Source organism: Anas platyrhynchos, chromosome 15 (assembly GCF_047663525.1).
Source record: "Anas platyrhynchos isolate ZD024472 breed Pekin duck chromosome 15, IASCAAS_PekinDuck_T2T, whole genome shotgun sequence".
Classification (NCBI taxonomy): Eukaryota; Metazoa; Chordata; class Aves; order Anseriformes; family Anatidae; genus Anas; species Anas platyrhynchos.
Window position 1 is genome coordinate 15,663,778 of NC_092601.1, and position 20,125 is coordinate 15,683,902.

Here is a 20,125-nt window from a genome sequence, read left to right on the forward strand (position 1 = left end):
TTTTTTCTTTACAAATAATTATATATATATATGTATCGTCTCTATATAAGAGACTTAAGAAAATAAACAATCAGGTTGTTGAGAAGATCAAAAGCAGAAAAAGAATAATACATAGTACTTTTGCCTGAACCAGGAAAAGATATGACATGAGACGGTATCTTCATGTGTACTGTTAATCAAAATATGCTAATATTTTTACATAATGTTGCTTAGCACTTTTGATAGCTCACAAAGTTAGTAAATGACAATCACAATCTTCAGTCTTCTATCAGAGTATGTGTGTGATACTTAATAAAGTTCTTAAGTCTTAAATGTAGATGCTTATGAAGCTATTCAAAACAGAAACAGCAATACTGATTTTTTTTGAGTTGTATTTTACTTGGCTATTCCAGATATGTAAATGCCCAGCCATAAGAAGACATTATTTATTCTAAGCCTAATCCTTTTCTTTTAGTAGATTCAAAATAAAGATGCATTTTCAGTCATATATTTAGATTTATCCCACTTTAAGGTATTTCACAGTCCTAAATAAATAAATAAAATAGTGAAAGGATTTCCTCTACTTGCCATGATTAAAAAAAAAGAAATGCAATTAAAGATGTCTAATATTCTTATGTATCTTTCTTAGTGTTGTGACTCTGAAGTGTGGCACATTCCATCACACTTTCATTTACTTACCAAGTCTGTTCTCCTGGATACCCTCTTGTCTGTGTTGTTTTTAAGACTGGAGATAGGTGAAAGAGTTTTACTTGGTTCCTGTGACAAGAGTGGCACACGAATCTGTTATCATTTATCTTCTTTAGTGTCCTGATGGCTATTTGATCTTGGATCACATTTCTTGTTGTACATTATCATCAGAATTGTTTATCAAGTTCCAGGCAATTAACCTATGCAAACTCTTCCAAGGCACAAAAGCCTTTGCAACTGATGGTGAAGGTAATAATACTGCATTGATACTGCAAATATTAAATTTGTTGGGCATAACTTCTATGACTGGTTACAGTCTTGGAAAATCAAAGAATTTTTATTCTCAGATAGTAGCTTTTATTCTCAGATAACTAACACAGGACTGTCAGTTGAGAGTTTGATTTGTAATAGAATATATATGGCATGAAAATCAGTAAGTGATAGTAAACTTGAAAGCATATTATGGCAATTTGAATGGTTTCCTTTCGTTGCAGATTTGTACTTGATGCTGCAGGGTATGGGCTATTCAGTAACAAGGAAAAATATAGTAATGTCCGTTGTGTTCTTGATTGTTTCTCTGAATTCTGGAGCAGACAGCTACCTCAAATATTCATTTAATATTGATTGTTTATCCATAAGAGTAAATATGTATCCATTTGTCTTCATCCCAGATAATTTTGTAATATGTTGTCTCCTTTCACTTTGAAAGAACTTAAAAACCATTATGTAAAAATGTAATAATTATAGATAGAATAAATGCCCTACAGTATTGAGCTTGAGAGAAATAAAATATTTATTATGTTGGAAAACTAAGTTTGAGCAGTAACAATATTAATTATAATATGATAAGTAATAGAGTAATAAGTTTTGTGGGTATTCAGTTTATCACTTATCTCTTTTTCCTCTTCTACATCAGGAAGTTGTTGCAGTAGTGCAGGAAAACAAAATATTTAGAGAAATAAGAATAGTGATTATTAAATAGCAGTTTTTTAGGACAATGTTTAGGTAATTTTGTGATTCTGGAGGTGAAAAGTGGTAAAGTGGGAGGAAACTAAACTCAGTTTAATTATAATGTGATCAAATTTGACAATTTGAGAACTTAGAAAAATCACATCTAATCTTGATAAATTATTTCAACAGGAACTCACAATTTCTGTTAAAATTGTGTGTTTATAAGTAACTGTATTCTTTGGCTTGACTGCTAATTCTGCCATGTATTCAGGGGAGGAATGTGTTTTTTTTGTTTGTTTTTTTTTTGTTTTTTTTTTTTGGTTGGTTGGTTTTGTTCTGCTCAGGAGGCAATGAAGAACAGGAATTATGCATGCTGAATCCTCCTACCCCTATCCTTATGCGTAGCTGCTTCCTAGAATTTGGGTGTGTTTTAAGTTCCCCAGCACCACAGAAAAAGCATGCTGGGGACTTGTTCTATGCTAAAGCGTAGGACAGCTTTGTTTTCTTGTGGAAGCAAGGACAGATGTCAACTGTTGCTTGTCATTGCAAGCAGTATAGCTAGCCCAGTGTGCTGTTCATTAGATGCTTGTAACAGCATAAAATAGTCATGAAACATTTTGGGCTTTCCTGAGCACTCAGAAATGGTGGTTTTCAAAAAATGCAGAAGGTTACAGAATATTCCTTGGAACTTAGTTGCCATGTGCCCTAGTAGTTATCTTAACCTGAAACACAGTACTTCAGCTGAAGTAGTATTGAAATGTAGTAGTTAACCTGAAACATAGTTAATAATTCAAAGATAGGAGCTGGGTGCAATCTGAGGTGTTTCTGGCCTTAGGAGCTCTCTACAAATCTCTGCAATATAGCTGTTGAATTAAATAGTCAGCACTCAGTCTCCTTATGCTGGAAGTTTATAATGCTGTTAACATAAATATTTATCTGAAAGGTAGTTAGCATCCATGTTGAACAAGTTTCCAAAATTTAACTGAGGATGTTGTCGATATGCATATATCCGTAACTTTAGTGTCTTGAAGGAGCCAGCAAAAATATCAGCCACAAAGCATTTAGTGTACCATGGAGGTTAGTTGATGAGCAGAAATATGAAAAACTGGCAAGCTGTAAGGGTTTAGAGTGTATCAGCCATCGGTAGAGTAGATAATACTTGAACAAGATGGTCCCATTTTTATATCCCCATGAAATGGTCATCACATCATTTTATAGGACATTTTTATTGTCTACTGGTGCTTCTTACGGTGTTCTGTGGGAAGGGCTTGGGTCACCTACACTGCTCTTAGCAGAGTTCTGTTTTGAAGACCAAAGTATCAGGTAGCAGACTAAAAACTCCTCAGGATTTTGATGTTCTGAAGGCCATATGTAAGCATCTGTAAGTCACTCCAGTTAGCTTGCCTCCTTTTCCATGTGTCTTTTTCAGTTGTACAGATACTTCAGTGGAGTAACTACAAAGCTTTTGGAAACTGATGTTTCCCATTCTCTCCCTTCACCAAGCATCTTTCCCTTGTGCCATGTGTGGCAGATGACACCTTTGAGGGTCATTATTTCTCAGGAGTTATTTTTTATTATTCCTCCTTTGCCTTTTATTTGTATTTCCACGCTAATGTTGTTTGAAGATTCTCCATTAGATTTAAGAGATGACTCACGAAACTTTCTTCCATTGACTCCTATGGTTTTTATGGAATTTGTTAACCTAAAGTTCCCCTCTCCCCTCTTTTCCTTGTCTTGTTGAAATGTCTTTCTCCACAGGAATCTGGGTAGAAAGAAATAATGTATGAATGTATTTTATTTGGTAGTTTGTGGGAATAATAATAATAAAGTTAAGTCTGGCTTTGTGTTTTCTTTGTGTTGCAGTTCCATTAGAAAAACTCCCTAATTAATGCTTGTGAATTTAACAATAGGTTTTACTTTACTAGTCTAAAATGTTTTTGGGTATGCATTTGTAGCCTGAGGTGAAACCATATCAGGTTTAATGAACCCAGTAACCCTGAGCTATTTTGGTGGCTGTTGGTTAAACCAGGTATATCAGATTTGAATAGACCTCATCTTAGAAAATAGAGAAAATTAGACAGTTTCTGATTGCCATTAAAATAATCTTTCTCTCCTTTCAGTTTCTGTCACTTTAGAATCTAGAGGAAAACAGTGTGTGGTTGTCTTCTGCCAAAAACGTTCACATATATACCATGTTTATCTGAAATACTGATCATCCTTAGTCATTTTTCCCCTCTAACAATCATTTGAATAGTAGTGGCCAATATGTTTTCTGTAGGTTAGGCTATATTTAAAATTAAGTTGCCTTGAGATAGTGGATAGTTATTGGTACTACGTTATAAGCCGTGTAAGCTTAATTTTATACTACATAGTTTATCCATGTCATTATCAGTACTAGAAACACAGAGTAACCTTTACTTGTTATATATTGAGCATATTGGTTAAAAATACTTTAATGAGTACTTCTCTGATTAGTAGTTGATGAATCAATCCAATGATTTTGGGTCATTTCATCTGTCTGCTTCAGCTCCTTCAAAAGGAGATTTATAATTTATTCCAGAAATATAATTATTAATCTGAAGTTAGTGCAATTAATCTGTAGTCAGCTTTCACATTTTGAAAATGAAAATGTTTGTCAGAGAATTGTAAGTATTTTTTGTGAAGATTCTTAGATAACAAGTTATGTTCCTACTAGGCAAAGTATATATTTAACTAGCATACTGTTTCCTCTGGCAAGCTATTTTGATATTGACATTAAATTAGGTTAGCTAAATTATACATTATGACCAAAGGCAATATAACAAAATACATGTGGAATACATTGAAATACATGTTAGTCCATCAGCTCTGTTGAGAAATATGTCATGGGAGGTAGACAAATAATATTCTGAGTTTTATTGCTGCTTTCAGAGTTAATGACCATAATAAAGGTAGTATAGTTTGCTAGCTATCCATTAGTTTTGTTTTTAATAACTTCTTTTTATTTGCAAAATGGTCTTCTGCTGAAAGCACATGCTTTTAATTGTTCATCTTCAATTAGCATTACTTTTCAGATTTTTACAAGGGGGTATAAAGAGTGCTGGTTGAAAAAGTTTGTCTAAATGAATTCAGATAGACGATTCAAAATTTGCCAAAATAGACTCATGTGAAAAATACCAGATCTCAGTTAGAAACTTACAGTTATTTATATCGTTCTTGTCCCACATAGTTTTGAACTTGGAACGTTTTGGCCTGTTATGACCGTTACCAGGCTGACTTCCTTGTCTTCAGCCAGATGGATTATTGTTTAGACCATGGCATTACAGGTTGAAAGGATAAATTACTGATAGTTGACTTTCTGCTCAATATCAGATGTTACTCCCTCCCAGATCTTTCCTACAGCATGGAATTTAATTTCTTTGATCCTGTAAAAGAAAAGTAAAAAAGCATACTTTAATCGGAAAAAATGGTTTTACAAATAAAAAGTTTTTTCATATTTTCATTACTTACAATGCATTTTTTTGTCTTATAAATATGTTAATCTTTACAAGTTGCGTCTGGTATGACATATGGAATATAATTTTGTTTCAGTTCTTTGACATCAACCTAGTTACTGTTACATGAAAATGTAGGATTGGCAGGGAAAATTAGTACGTTCAGTGACATGATTCTTACAAGACTTTTGAGAAGTATCCAGAGTATTCATCTGTATTATAAGTAGACAGCTGTTTGATGAGGACTTGTAGAGTCTGTTAATTGTATGTTTGTTCCTTTTCAGACAGCATTTCTTTTGGGCCCGTTTGGTCTGATGGAAAAGCTGCAGATAAATACTTGTGAATAAAAGAACAAAGCCCAGTTAAACATATGTTTATATTTGAAATATTTTTATAAAAAGGGGATATTTACCTCAGAAGTAATTAAGATGATTTTCTTAGGGTGATGGAGCAGTGTCAAGTAAAAAAAAAAAAACACAAAACACAACAACAACAAAAAAAAACACAATGCAAAACAAGTTGAAAAGATTGCTTTAAATTGCTCCTTAATTTATCAGTCAAAGCTTAGCCACACATAAGCACAATATTGTACTGGGAAATGAAGCTAAATTAAACAATAAATTCATATCTTAATTACTATTTTTTTTTTTTTATTACTAGTATAGATCCAATGAATGAATAAATAACTGAACTAAATAATCTAAAAAAGCCCGGGGTGGTGGTGGTGGTGTTAATTTTGTTGCCATGCTGCTATTTACATGGAATGAGATTATTTATTTTTAATTTAGTGTATTCTAACTTTGTGTTAATCTGTCTTGGATCCCCATTTTACAGGACTGCACAGAGATAACTTATAAATCAAAAAACTATGTCGGGTAGCTTGGAATAGTCCAGCAGTAACAGTGCAGAGCTTAATTCAGTAACACCTCTCAGCCAGAGAAGTCCCATGTTCTTGACCCTACTCTCAGGGTCATGTTTGCAGTTTAAAACAGATGTTACACAAAATCCATAGTCAATATTGGAGGCAGACATAGGAACCCAAGACTACTCCCTCTTCAGAATTTTCTGCTCAATGTTATAAAGAGCTTCAGTCATCTTAGTGTGTTTATGCTTTTGCCATTTATTTTTTTAGTGATCCTTTTCCTTGAGTATGTATGCAGCTTCAACTGCATAACAGAAATACTTCCAGCCTTGTCCTGTGGCATCATGCTACAGGCATTTTTCTAGGAACAGGATACAGAAATTTCAGATTTGAACTCCTTGTGTTGAGGGACATGACCAAACCCACATTTTGATATCCTGGAGATAAAGATGCTGTCCTTGGAAAAACCAGTGGGCCTAGTTTTTTGTGCCCAAAGGCAATTGCAGAACCTAATACCACCTCTGTGCTGGTAAACAAAACAGACCAGACCTGTGCTCTGCACCGAGGCCACGTGGCATGATACATCCGTATGTTGCACAGAACATAATATGATATGTAATAGGATAGAATCCATGTATTAAATTCTTTTACCTACTGAAAAAAGATGAACAAATACGTGCAAACAGTATGTCAGAAATATGTCCTAGACACACTACCCTGAAGGCATGTTCAGACACTGTATGGAAGACTAATAACTAAGAAGTTGTACCCAAACAGCACGAGCAGATGTCTCAAAGCTAGGTATCGCATAAACTCTTTTGTGAGTCTGTCTTATGTCTTAAAAGTTAGAATATATTAAAAAGAGAGGTGCTTTTATTGTTAAGTACTTTTTGTTCAAATTAGAAGCAATTAGGTTCCGTTATGTGGATACTTCTGCCTTTTCTTACAAACGTTGCTCCATCTTAACAAGAGATAAGCTCATTAAGCCAGGGAATGACAACTATAGGCTGTTTGACTTGACTCTTGGTATTAAAGAGTTCTTTGCTAGAAAATGATAATGAAGAACATTTCCAAGAATTAATTTATTACACTTGGTTTTGGAAGGTTGATTTGATTATGATTTTAATTTAGCTAAATTCCATCCCCAAATCATTGAGCAAAGATTCCATACAATTTTATTAAAACTAATGAAATGAATGCTCTGTTTATAGGCCCAATTCAGTACGGTACTTCAGCAAAAGCTTAATTTCAAGTACATGAGAAGTGATATTATTGGTAAGTCAAGCATGCTTTATCTTACTGAAGTTGGATCATCGTTTGTATTACAAAAAATCCCCCACTCATTTGATGTCTTTCATGGTGAAAAGTTTCTGTAAATTATTCTTTGTAAATGGGAAACATCCTATTAGTCTTGCTTGGCTTTGCTCTAGATTTAAAATAATAATAATAAAAAATTGTGAGATTTTGAGTAGTGTATAGAATTTCTTGTACTTTCAAGCTATTGAGCACAAATATTACTTGTGCAAAAATGGGCTTGAACATCACTGAAGCTTTTTTTTTCTTTCCCTAAATGTTTTGCCATAGTAAGGGAGTCTTTTCTTTTTTTACACTGAACTCTCTACTCCGATTTCATCTTAACACGAAGTGATCTGCACTTAGGAGGATATAAACTTCAGCTGATGATAATTAACAGCTATCTAGGGGAACACATAGACTGTTAAGGTGTGGCTGCGGATCACTTGCCAACTTTGCCTCTCTCAAATGAAGATTAGGTGCGTTACTGTCTAACTATCAGGGCCTGGAGGACATTAAGTCCGAACTGCTTTGATGAGCCTCACCTGGGGTCTCCACCCCACATCCTCTGCCCCCAGAGCCCAATTTAGCCTTAGGTTTGGGGGATTAGTCTTTGCCTGAGCTCTGCTGTGGATGTTCCTGTGTCCTATCCTGAATCAGCCCTTTGGGTAGGTGATTTGTCCCACCGGCTGCATGGTGTTGTGTCTGATTAATGCTGTTTCTTTCTGGCCACGTCAGCTTTTGTTTCTGAAGGGGCTCTCTGCGTATTGTTGTCTTATGGCTTGGTTAGGATTGTCAGTGGGTTCTGTTACCTGCACCCACCTCTGTCTGCTGTGTCCCTGTGCCTGGGGGCTTGCAGCCAGCACTGGGGGGGTGCTGCCTGTGCTGGGGTCACCCTTGCATCCTGACTTGTTTTGCATTTGGGAAGAGCCAGTCCTTGGTGCTGCCTGTTGCTACTGAATATTCAGCATCCTGCTCCTGGATGAGTACCACAATGAACAGACTTTCTTAGTGTCATTGCCCAATAGTTTTATTCTTGTTTTCTTGCCTCAGTGGCAGGAACAGCAAACGCAGCTCTGTGGCATGGCTGTGGTTTCCTGGCACCAGTACGTCTTCCAGCCCCTCACCTCCACTCTTCAACCTATTGGTTGTTGGTCCTTCTTTTCTGCCTTCCCTTGGGATTGCGATCTTCCCTAGTAATGCCTTCTTTATCGTTGCTTTAAGGTTATAAGACTTGTCTGATCATCTGCTGCTCCATGGCTGAATTAAATATGCTTAGTTTTGAGCGCGTTTTCAAAAGATAAACTAACTGAAATGCAGTGAAAAGGTAAAAGGGTGAGTGGTGGGTGACTAGAAGAGGAGTTTTGAGGTTCAGCATTATATTCTCCTGGGCTATGGGAGGATCAGTCATACCAGTACAACTCCTGACATATTTATTTCATGTGCTTTCTAAACCCTTCAGTAAAGGAGATTGCAGAGGCTCTGTTGTCAGCCTCTTCACTACTTAACTATGCAAGTTGCAAAGACTATTTTCCCGAGTTCAGAGTCTAATTGCTTTTGTTGCTACTAGTACTCTAGATTGCTCAAGTAGATGGTATTTCAGATACCTGCTATACAAAATCCTTTTCCATTTCATGGTTTTGATGACCCAATGCTTCTTGAATTGAAATTTGAGGAGAACTGTGATATTGTTTATTAGTAAAGTAAGTGAAAATCCAAAATGTGTTCTGAACAGATTGTTCAGCCAAGTTTCGGGAAGTCATAAGAGTGCTGCAGAGGAGTTAACAATTAGGACCTTCATTAATTAAAAAAAAAAAAAAAAAAAAGGCAAAACTTCCTGTAATCTTGTACATCTGCAGCCTTCTGCCAGAGAGGGAATGATGAAGTTTTATACTCCTTTCAGAGTTGCATCTTTTCAGTCTGATGTGTTTTCTGGATGTGAAGTACTGGAACATCTCTCTCCTTTCAGGGGTCAGAAATCAGAATCCTTCAGTTCTGAACTCATGTGCCGATGAGTATCAGACTGCCCTCCCCATGGCAGGGGGCACTTAAGAGAAGGTTCAGCTGGGGAGGAAATAACAATTTTATTTAGGGTGAAACTGAGATGTAAAGCTCAAATTTTTAAAATGTTCTACTTTTTCCATCTTCTGGAAGGTGAAGTCTGCAGACTAACTATATGGTAAATGTACAGAATTGTAGGTAATGTAGGAGATTTCAGTGTTTAATGCAAATTTTGCCCAAGCCATGCTTCATATTTCAGTGTTTCAATGCCCAAGCCAGAGAACCAAGATAAGTTTGGAATCCTACATTATAGAAAACACTGAAGAGTAGAAGGAAGGTGCAAGGGAACTAGCAAATGGATGATAGTTGTTTGCCTGTGTATTAGTGTTTCATACGTTTCTTAAAGTGTGACTCAGCTGGGAAGCTGTTTTGTGCTTCAGTTTCTCAATTTAAGCTAGAGGATGCGCGGAGTATGTTGGAATACCCCTGGGTTTGGAGCTCGGTGTGCACGTTGTGTCGGTGTCCGTGCCCTTCACCGCCCATCCGAGGAGCTAGGCTGTGAGCACCGCACTTGTACTTCTGCAGAAGGTACTCAGAAGTCCTAAAACTGCCAAAAGAAAACGCATAGTAACTAGTTGTAGGAAGCCCGAAAAGCATCCGAGGCGGCGGTGCCAGCCGGAGCGGGCCATGCCCGGAGCAGGCGGGGGGACGCGGCGGTGCTGCGGCCGCCAGCGCCACCAGAGGGCGCCCGAGGCCCGGGCGGGCCGCGCACGCGGGCTGAAATGGCGGCGTCGGCGCTGGGCCCCTCGGCCTGTGACCGGCCTCGGGGCGCTCCGGGGCGCCTTCCCCTCTAGGGGCGGGTCGGAGGGGCTGGAGTGCAGCCCAGGGGGCTACAGAGCCCTTCCACGTAACCCGCACTGCATGGCAAAAATCATACGAGGCTGTGCTTAAAGTTAGGGAGATGAACGGTTTTGTGTAGTTTGTGTGAATAAAAACTTAAAATCTGAAAGAGGTCTCTGCGATAACTTACTTTTTGAGTTGTATCCATCTTCTCCCTTTGGTCCGAGAGCAGTATAGACTAATCCAATAAATGAACCAAGATAAGTTATTTCCATCATAAAGTATTTTTAATTGAAGAATGTGTAACCTGTTGAAGGATTTGATGCGGTAGGAACTCCAGAAAACTATCGCGGTTACCTGGTAGCCTGTTGGCTGTCCAGCAACCTTCCTGAGAGAAAACAATGCCTAGAAAATGGCCTTTATGTTTCAAAGGCAACAACATTTCAGCCAAGTTGCTCCACTAAATCCAATATATACAGCTGAGGTCCCAGTAACTTTATCAGGGTCAGAGTTTTATTGCAATTTGGCTTTTCTACTTTCCTTCATACGTTTCTGACAGTTTGGATGGAACACACTGAAGGATATGGTTTATTTTCCTGCCTACAGGTGTCAAAATGAGCAAAGGTGCACTTGGAGAAGTGAAGCTCAATTAGTTGAGAAAAGATTACTATTTTTTTTTTCTTATCGATGGACATCGAAGCTGTGACTGAGAGAACCAACCATGAGAACTTGTGTACTTACCCGAAGTGTTTCTGAAGATTGAAGAAGCATTGCCAGATACATGACTAATCCCAAGTCAGAGTGTTCACAAATGTGCACACATATAGCAAGTTAAAGCATTTGTCAGGATAAACAGTTGCAGCATCAAACAGCTTTGCTTCATTTGTACACAAACGTTTTAATTATAATGACATCAGGTAGCTTTAATAAGATTTACCTTTATATTAAAATACTTGGAAATATATATCTCAAACTGTAACACGTGGAATGCGCAAGTAATTCTACTTTTCTCACATTTAAGACAAAAACAATTTAGAAGTCCTCTATTAAAAAAAAAAGTAATACAGTGTTTTTTAAGCAATAGTGTCACAGTGCTTATGAAGGCCCTTGTTTTCAATAAGCATTGTATTGATATTTAACCTCAGAGTTTTTCCTGTCTACAGTGAGAGAAGAGAGGAAGAAAGCCTATGTTGGTGGTCAAGTTTTTAATAATACCTCTTTTTGCTTGGTATCTACTTAAATTATCAGATCTCCTGTACTCTCCAGTCGAGTAGAATGTCTCTGAAAAGCATCAAATGTTTTTTATTATGGAATAGCAGTTGAACCTTAGAGAAAAGTTAAAAAATTGTTTAATGAGATTGTTTTGCTATACTTAACCTCATCATTTCTGCAGTAGACTTGTAATGTGCAACAAAAGGTCTTTTGAAGTAATACATAGCAAAACACATTCCATACATCTGCCTTTGAGAACTTAAAATGTTGTATATAGCATAGTTTCTTTTCCAGAAATCTGGCTATTCCCCAAATAAGAGAAGGTATGACATTTTCTGTATAAGGAACTGATGCAGTAAGGCTGCTCTCCACATAGCTATATACAAAATGGCTAGGCATGTTTTCAGTGCGTCTGCCATCTAGCTGAAGTTAGGTGACTCCATTTATAAATTTATTAGAGCTTAGGCATGTGTTTTACATCTAGCTGTAAATGTTAGATAAGGGACTGATGATGTTAGAGCCATACTTAGGAAGATTCAGCCTCCTGGCTAGACAAGTTATTAGTATATCATGTGTGAGCTGGTTTTGGTCTGTTTCAGATGACACCTCCGCATTTTTTTTTTTTTACATGCTATATGACTTCTATCTGGGTCATATTGGTCAAGGGTTAACCTGACATGTTGGAGTTATGATGGCTTTAGTTGCTGCTTATGGGAATTCCAAAAAGTTATGTTACCATGAGGGTATAATTTCCCAGCCTCAGTGTTCTCTGCTTTTACTTCTGAAGTGGGAAGGGTGAACAGCATTTCTACTTGGTTTCAGGAAAGCAATGTGTGACATCAAGACATCAATGTTTTTGAAATGTTACTGAATTGAATTCTTTTACCTTCCTGATTAAGGAGAAGGTTACTGATACAAGTATGGGATTTGTGATGAAGAGGTGATTCATGTACTGGCATTTTGAAATTTACTTCGTGGTTCTGAAACTGTCACACCTAAAGAAGCTCTGCTATCTGCATTGCTTATTCCCCTCTAAATATCTTGCGTCTGGTGACAGACAACGTTCCATGGAGTTGAATTCTGCTCTGCCCTTTTTATCTTATATTTGAGCGTTATGGTGGTGTGTGACCACTGAACAATTTGTCATCAATTGACAAAAGAAAATCTTGAAATTTGAGTGCAATACACAATTAGTATGCATTAGAATTTGGAACTGTGATGTATGGAAAAGCATTATTTAGTGAAGAACTAAGATTGAGCAATTCATATTTATATATTCAACATCATATACTTCCTCTTTCCTTTTTTTTTTTTTTTTTTTTTTTTTTTTAAGTTAACAGTATATTTATTTTTTTTAATCCCAGTAACTTTGTTTTGTCATCTAGTTCTGCTGTTTGTTTAACCTCATATAAGCTTCCTATCTTTTATGTACTGGACATCAAGCGTGAAACTGGCAGTATTAATGAAGTGCAAAAGCTAATTTACTATATTTTGTCTGAATTTAGCCTGGCGCCCACTCAAGTGAGGAATTAATCTTGGATATATGATGGTATATAATGGTATTGCGCTTGGGAGCAGTGCAGTTACATATCTCTTTTATTTAATTATCATGTCAAAGAGGAGAGCAGTCTCCCTTTTCATGTGGTGTAGTAAGGTTATGTCTTGAGTTTTTCGTGCATACAAATTGGAGCATAATTTTACTGCAGGATTGAGAAATCAGAGGACAGAGCACATATAGTGTTGGAGCAATGTGAAATTAAATATTTCAATACAAAAATTTCCACTTGCTCTTTGAAGATGGAGAGGAGCTGATAAAAGTTTATTGTAACGCCAAGGATGCAGAAGTGAAGATAAGAGACAGTCTAGAACAGCATAATAGCTTGTAATTAAAGGGGGAGGGAAAGATAACAAAAGAGACTTGGTTCATAGTTCTGGGATCTTTTCCGTATTGCATGTTCATCTTGTGTTAACAGTAAGTGCCCTCTCAGACTGATTGGGACAATGTATTGGAATTGAGCACTAGTCAAAATGTCCTTTATAAAAATAATTGGCTAAACAACATGTTGCACGCTTAACAGTTATTTATTTCCCTACAATTAGTAGTTGTAAGAATTATTATTTTTTTAATGTACAAGTTGTTGCCAATTGTGTGTGTGTTTGGGGGATTCAGTCTCAGAAATGCCACCAGACTTTTAAAATAATGCCTCCCAACACTATTCTAGAGTTCAGACGGACAGCTAATCTGTGTTGGGGTCCTTCAAAAATATGCAGAATAATGCTGTACATTATCTCTACTCCTTATTCTGTTGAATCCTGCTTTAAATTGTTTGGATGGCAAAGAAATGTGGGGGGAAATTAATTTTACTGGTGCTTTCTATTTCCCCCTTCCCTGCAAACCTCAGTGGTAGTCATACCACTATTTATTTCTCTGCTATAGGTGCCTTTTCTTATTTTTGTTGTTACATGACAACTACCCTTTTAGTTTAGTTCAATTTAGAGTTAATTTTCATAAGTGGAAAACTCTTGCACTGATAAATGATGTGATGTGTTTCATTGCTATTTGACTAACCGCTGATTAAAGGTGAAGGATTTTATAACTCCCAAATTTCAAGACTGTCCTGAAGACCAGGTGGGGCAGTGGGTTAATTATGCTATTAGATCACAGGAATGGTTATGCATATGCTTGTGATATCAGTATTTATCAGTTATAGACCTAAGGGAGTCAGTGTGTTAGCACTTAACCTAAACAGTTAACTTAACCTAAACAGTGGTCCTGGAAGAAGTTCTTCACTCAAGTTCATGATTTGTTGCAGTTGTATGTGTAAAAGAAAATAGAAATCATGGGTACAAGAAAGAGAAAAATGGTCATGGGGCAACATGGCTATATCCCTGGCAGGAAGTTATTTGGAAAAAGAAGCTAATTTCTAATTAGAGAGACTGAAGCTCTAAATGAGGACTGCAGTTTCTTTGTTCTGCTCAAGAAGAAGATCCTTGATGTGTATATATGCTGTTCTTATAAATAGACAATTGCTTCACAAACATATCTGACTCATCTCAACAATTTTTCTTCCTGCTACCAGAAACAAAAAGGCAAGGAATACCCAACCATACAGGAAAAGGGGGCAGCTATGTATTCTTCAAGTAAACATCCACTTCAGAAGAAAGCAAGATTGTTGTGATTTACTAAGTATCATAGTTTCCTTTAGGAAGTAACCTAGTTTCCTCTGACTGACACTGTCTGACATAGCTTCAAAACTTAGGAATCAAAGAATATGCAATGTCCTGATATAAAGATTTAAAAATCCGTAGGAAAAGATGTCAAACTTTATTCTCACTAATAAGCAGAAAAAGATTTGAAATCTTCTACTGTCCCTAGCAACGGATCTTGCAATAGCTTTTTTAGCCAGATAACCTACAGTTTGCAAACTGGCAGGCAAATATAATGGCTCATTTATGTGAGTTTTGACTTCTGATGCTGAAACAAATCAAGTGTTACTTCGTTCTAAGCTTAATTATGTTGGGAATACATGAGATATGTGAAAGCACTGAGGTAGAGATTGTATACCTAGAACACAGTTACAAGCCCCGTTCCTCATTTCATAACCTTTTCAGTCACAAGGTATCCTTAGGCAGTTCAGACTAAGTGAGGGAGCTCTTAGTTTGGATATTAGGAGAAATTTTACTGAAAGGGTTGTGCGGTATTGGGACAGGCTGCCCATGGAAGTCTCCATCCCTGGAAGTCTTCAATAAACATGTAGATGTAGAACTTACTAGCATGGTTTAGTGGTGGACTAAAGTAATAGGTTAAGCGTTGGACTAGAAGATTTTAGAGGTCTTTCCTAACCCAAATGACTCTATGATTAATACCCTGTTTAATGATAACTGAAATAGTAGAAGACACTGCCTGGAGTACAGGCCTATGGTGCTGGGTTAGCTTGAGAGCCAAAGTTTGTGTATTTGAATTTTTTTTTCTGGAACCTGGAAAACCTTGCACACTATTGAGTTTTAAAAAGATAGGCCAAAAGATAGACTTAGTTCAGTCTTAAATCTAGTGAACTGTAACAACTGAGAATAGCTAGGCTTTGTACAACTGGTGTTCAAGGTGTTCAGAAGACAACGGAGGTCATTGCATCCTCTATGTTGAAATGTTCCCTACTACATAACTAAACATTTTCTGTCTGCTCTCTCAGAAAGAAAATGAAATATGAGTCAAAAATAGTAAAAACAAAGCCATTTACTTAAAGATGCTTAGGAACATGTATATAATTTAGTATTCTGTACTCTTTTGAGTTGGTTTGAACAGTAGTTGTAATGTTTGGGGGAGGGGGGGGGGTAGGAGGCATAAGCTCAGAGGGGAAAAAAACACAAATGTCCACAAGTGGTTTTCTGATAGCAATCACACATGTTACTACTAACACTTTATAAATTTTTTATTTAGTTTATATTTACACATCAGAGTTGTTATTAAAACTTAGACCATTCATTTCTTAGGACCAATCATAACAGTGCTGGTAGTAATCAAACAACAATACATTAATATTGACTCTTTTTAATATAATTGCTATATTCAATGAGTTAAGTTGCAAAACTTGTAATGCTTAAAAATAGTATCCAATAGAAAAGTAAGGGAAAACATCAGTTTCAAACTGAAAACAAAGTTTTTGTGTTTTGCATGGCTTCCAAAGGTGTTGCTTGATAGCCTAGTCATTAGAAGAGTAATCGGTTTCCTCAGTGCATGGGTTTTGTGAAATGTTATTTTTCACCATGGGAATTATCAGACAGAGCTGCATTCCAGACAGCTGGGCAGATGGTTCTTTCTTTTCAAACTGGGTTGTGCCAACAAAGAGAGACAGCTATACAAATGTTAACCCCTAAGGGATAGAAAAATCTCTGTCAATCCCTTTCAACCCCTAGACTGCATGTTTGAAAAGAAAAGCAACATAGCAAATTAGATCTAATTACTGAACAATATTCTATTTTTAAAAATGTAGGTTTCCAAACATAGTCTTAAAAACAAAACAAAACAAAGAACTGTTTAGAAATATGAGGCAGTTGATTACCTGTTCTTTAAAATGTAGGTAATGAAGTACAAAACCTCAAATTGCCTTAGGTCAAGTATGTATCAATTGCAGCATCAAAAAAATGCTAATGTATATGTAAGAGAGGCAAGTCTGTTTTGTGCCTGGGCTGTAAATATTTTCTGATGTTAGAATTAATTTGGTCTTACATAAATTAATTCGATTTTATATAATTTACTAACGTTGGAAGTTTGAAGTCATAGAAGTCTATTGCCTAAAAATAATTACTTTAAGAAATAGTCATTAAAAACTAAGAATCTTGGAAAAAATGTACTAAGAATTACAGAATATACCTTTGAGTGTCAGGATTTAGTTTCGTTTGTAAGACTGTAATTTTAAAACAGCAATTTCATTCTTTAAAGTTCTTTGGCCTTTAAAGTGTTTCATATATTATTCTGTTTCCGTTCCAATGAACATTATCATTGTTCCTAGTTTAGAGAATTAAAAAAAACATATAAATGGCAGAACCTAGAAATGTATTCTGAAGAATCTGAAGATTTTTTGTTTGATTTTATGTAAGGTAAATTCCTATCTCACTGGAGTTCCTCTGAATTTTGTTATTTATTTAAACAGGGCAGATAATCTTTAACGTTCCCCCACATATGTGCCTACAGCACCTATATATTTATATGGGAAATGCTAATAAGAAATGTCGAGATAAAGCAGTAGGAAAAAAATATATTGAGAACAGAGTTTGAGAATCTGGGATATTGCAGAACACTTAAACTCTGCACCAGTAACTGAATTTCATGGAATGATATCTTTTTGAGGTGACAGGACAACTTACTCCATCACAAATGGTAACTTTAGTTCATGCTTGCGCTTCTTCTCTGTGCATATGTTGATTTTCGTCTCTCTAACACAGACTATGAATATTGGCCCAACAATAACATACTGAGAAACTCTAGGAATCTGTTTTTTTCCAGAATGAGACAAAACTTCAGAAGTCAGAATAAAATAGAGAGCACTTAGAGTTGGATGGTATTGCAGTCATGCTTCCTTGGTTTTCATTTCATTTGAGTAGATATCAGTCTTATTACTATGCTAGTTGTCTGATAATAAGAATTCCATATATTAGCCTATTCAATTTCCACTTTCTACATCTCCTATAGCAATTGCATATTCATTCAAATTTTTGAAAGATAGACTTTGCAGGGTGGGGAAGTTATTTTTGTATTCAGATGCTCATGTCATAATTTACTTCTTGAAATATTTCTAATCTAAACTTAAACCCTGAACTTTTAAAACAAAAGTTATGTTGATGAAGGAAGTTGACGCTTCATTTGTTTGCAGTGTTCATTTAATTGAAAGTATAAATCTTTGACTTACGCTGCTTCTGTCACTTTGGATTTAGCTATTTAGCTCAGAAATAAATAAATAAGGAAGATTGTAGGTGTTGTGAAGCTTAAAAATAGCTGCGGCTAGCTGTTTTAGGTTAATTCACAGTAAAAAGCTAAATTTAAAATGCTAAAAAAATAAGATGGTATGGATAAATTGCAAAGTAAGCTTATGTAAATGTTACTTACTGTTAGTATGATGGAGGAGGGTTTATTGTTGGAATTAATGATTTGGATAGAAGCTCAAGTTATGTATGGATGCAATAAAGTTTTTTGAAAGACAAAATCTAGTTAAAACCTTATTTACAGAAAACTGAACAATACAGAAGACAACTGACTTCTATCTTTATGTTGGTTAAATTTCATCCTTACTGTATCGTTTTAATGCTTCATTTAAGTTTTCTCTCTTTTTATCGTGCTTATTTTGCTGTTATCATCACAAATATTTTTTGCTTTTTTTTTTTTTTTCTGGATTCTGCTAGCCTCGATAACATCCATAGTACCCTTAGTCCATCTAAGAATTAATATATGAATTATAATGTACTTGTAATTGAAGATGATGGGTAGAATGTGAAATTCAGCCAATTAAATACAAGAAACATTCTGTATTGATGTGTGGATGGTACACAGGCTGGCACCGCAGCTCACCACAGCTGTAACTGTGCACCGGGGCTGAAAGCACACACCAGAACTGAAAGTTTTCTGCACCCATGTCGTTACTCTTTCAACAGCTCCATCCTTTATAGCCTCTTGGTTATTTCACCTTGATAAAGTAGTGTTTTTGTTGGTGGTGACTTTTTTTTAATTATTATTATTATTTTTTCTGCTCCAAAACAAACTTGGACGCTTGCTTATCTTGCATCAGAATGGGTCTGGGCAGGCCAGGCCGTGCATTAGCTCTGAGATGATGCAAATGCTCTGCCACCATTCCAATTTTTGCTGCAATTCCTAATATTCCCATCAGAATACAAAGAACAGGGAGAGGAGGAACACCTAAGGAGGCTAAAACACTTTCTCAGATGCTTTTCTTTCAGATGGTCAAAAACTGCCTCTGAAAAGATGATATGGTGAGGTAAATACAAGTGATTGTTGTTTACACTGTAACCACGGTAGTTACTGTACCTTTTTAATTTGCATATTTTTAATTTACTTTTGGAGAAAATGAATCTGAAGTGTTCCATCAGCTCATTTCCAATTTTATTTGGTTATGTTAGTTACAACTGTGAATTCATATTTAATGTAAGACACATCATAAATACTAATAGATTTGTTCTGCTAGCAAATATTTCAAATCAAAGTGTTTGAGTTTTGCATGTGATTATATTCTCCCTTGAATACATAGGAACAATTATGTGTTATTCCATTTGAAACACTGCAGAAATTCAAGTATGAATATAATAAACTTAATGCAATATCAAACATATTATAGGGAAGTATTTTATTAAAAGAAAAACCTGCAGTGTTAAATAATTTTAATGATCAGTGAATCTTTCATTGTTTTGGACACTGCTGCTTAACTGTTTTTATTTAGACAGCCAATTTGACATCATTTTTGCCTGCCTGCTCATTTTTTATTGCAAAAATGATTTCTGCAAACTTCTTGTCAGCATGTTTTTGATAATACACTCTGAATTTGAGTTAACTCATGATAGCAGTAACTAGAAGCTTTCTTTTTCTTTTGCTCTCCCATTTTCAGTCAGTTTTCTTCTTTATATATAGTAGATCTGTAAGCTGTGAAAGTGCCTCTTTAAGATGGAATTGTCAGCTTGCTTACACTTGATCTTTTCCTCTCCTGGCCTTGGCCTACAGCAAAATAATTTCAGATGAAATGACACCAGGTACTATACTTTATTTATGTAGGGTTTTTCATTTCTAACTTCTGCAGTGTCTTTTATATGCTCATATGCTGCAAATCTGTGAATTGCTCCTGTTGCTGTTGAAGTAGAGTTTAGGCTAAGTTTCTGGTGAAATGAGTTGGGGCAGGGCAGCACATAAAAATTGACATAGCTTTCTGTAGTTGGAAGGATAATTTCAGCACCTGCAGCAATTACCAAGTGTAGTGCCTTCTGAAAGGAAGGAGGAGGAAATGTCTGCTTTCTAGATTATCCTCATACTCTTTGCTCTCTACACTTTCACTTGTCTTCAAGTGTTCCCTACTACAAGCCATAGTTTTTTCTTTTAGTGTGTGATGTTTACCAAGAGTGTTTCTGATTGATATATACTAAAATATTGGATAGAAGTGCACGTTGTTGAATAGAGAAAGCAGAGAACTGGTCTGAAGTTGTGCTGTTCCGTGGCCTCCAAAGGGGTGGTTAGATTTAAGAGCAAGGTGGTGGTAGGATTGTGTGTTCACTTTTCTGAACTGAAAACATCAACTTTTGTTTTCCTGGC

The 20,125-nt window shown here is 36.1% G+C and overlaps 1 protein-coding gene across 4 annotated transcripts in view; it reads left to right on the plus strand.

Moving 5' to 3' along the window:
- The window catches only part of SDK1 (sidekick cell adhesion molecule 1), a 393,854-nt gene that overhangs the window by 15,453 nt on the left and 358,276 nt on the right, over positions 1-20,125 (plus strand). The window contains exon 1 of one of the 4 annotated variants that reach the window (XM_038186856.2): positions 7,781-7,934. The exons of the other annotated variants lie outside the window; for them this stretch is intronic. The gene's annotated coding sequence lies outside the window, so the exon portion shown is untranslated. Of the gene's footprint in view, positions 1-7,780; positions 7,935-20,125 lie in introns of those variants that run through there. 4 annotated transcript variants of the gene reach the window in all.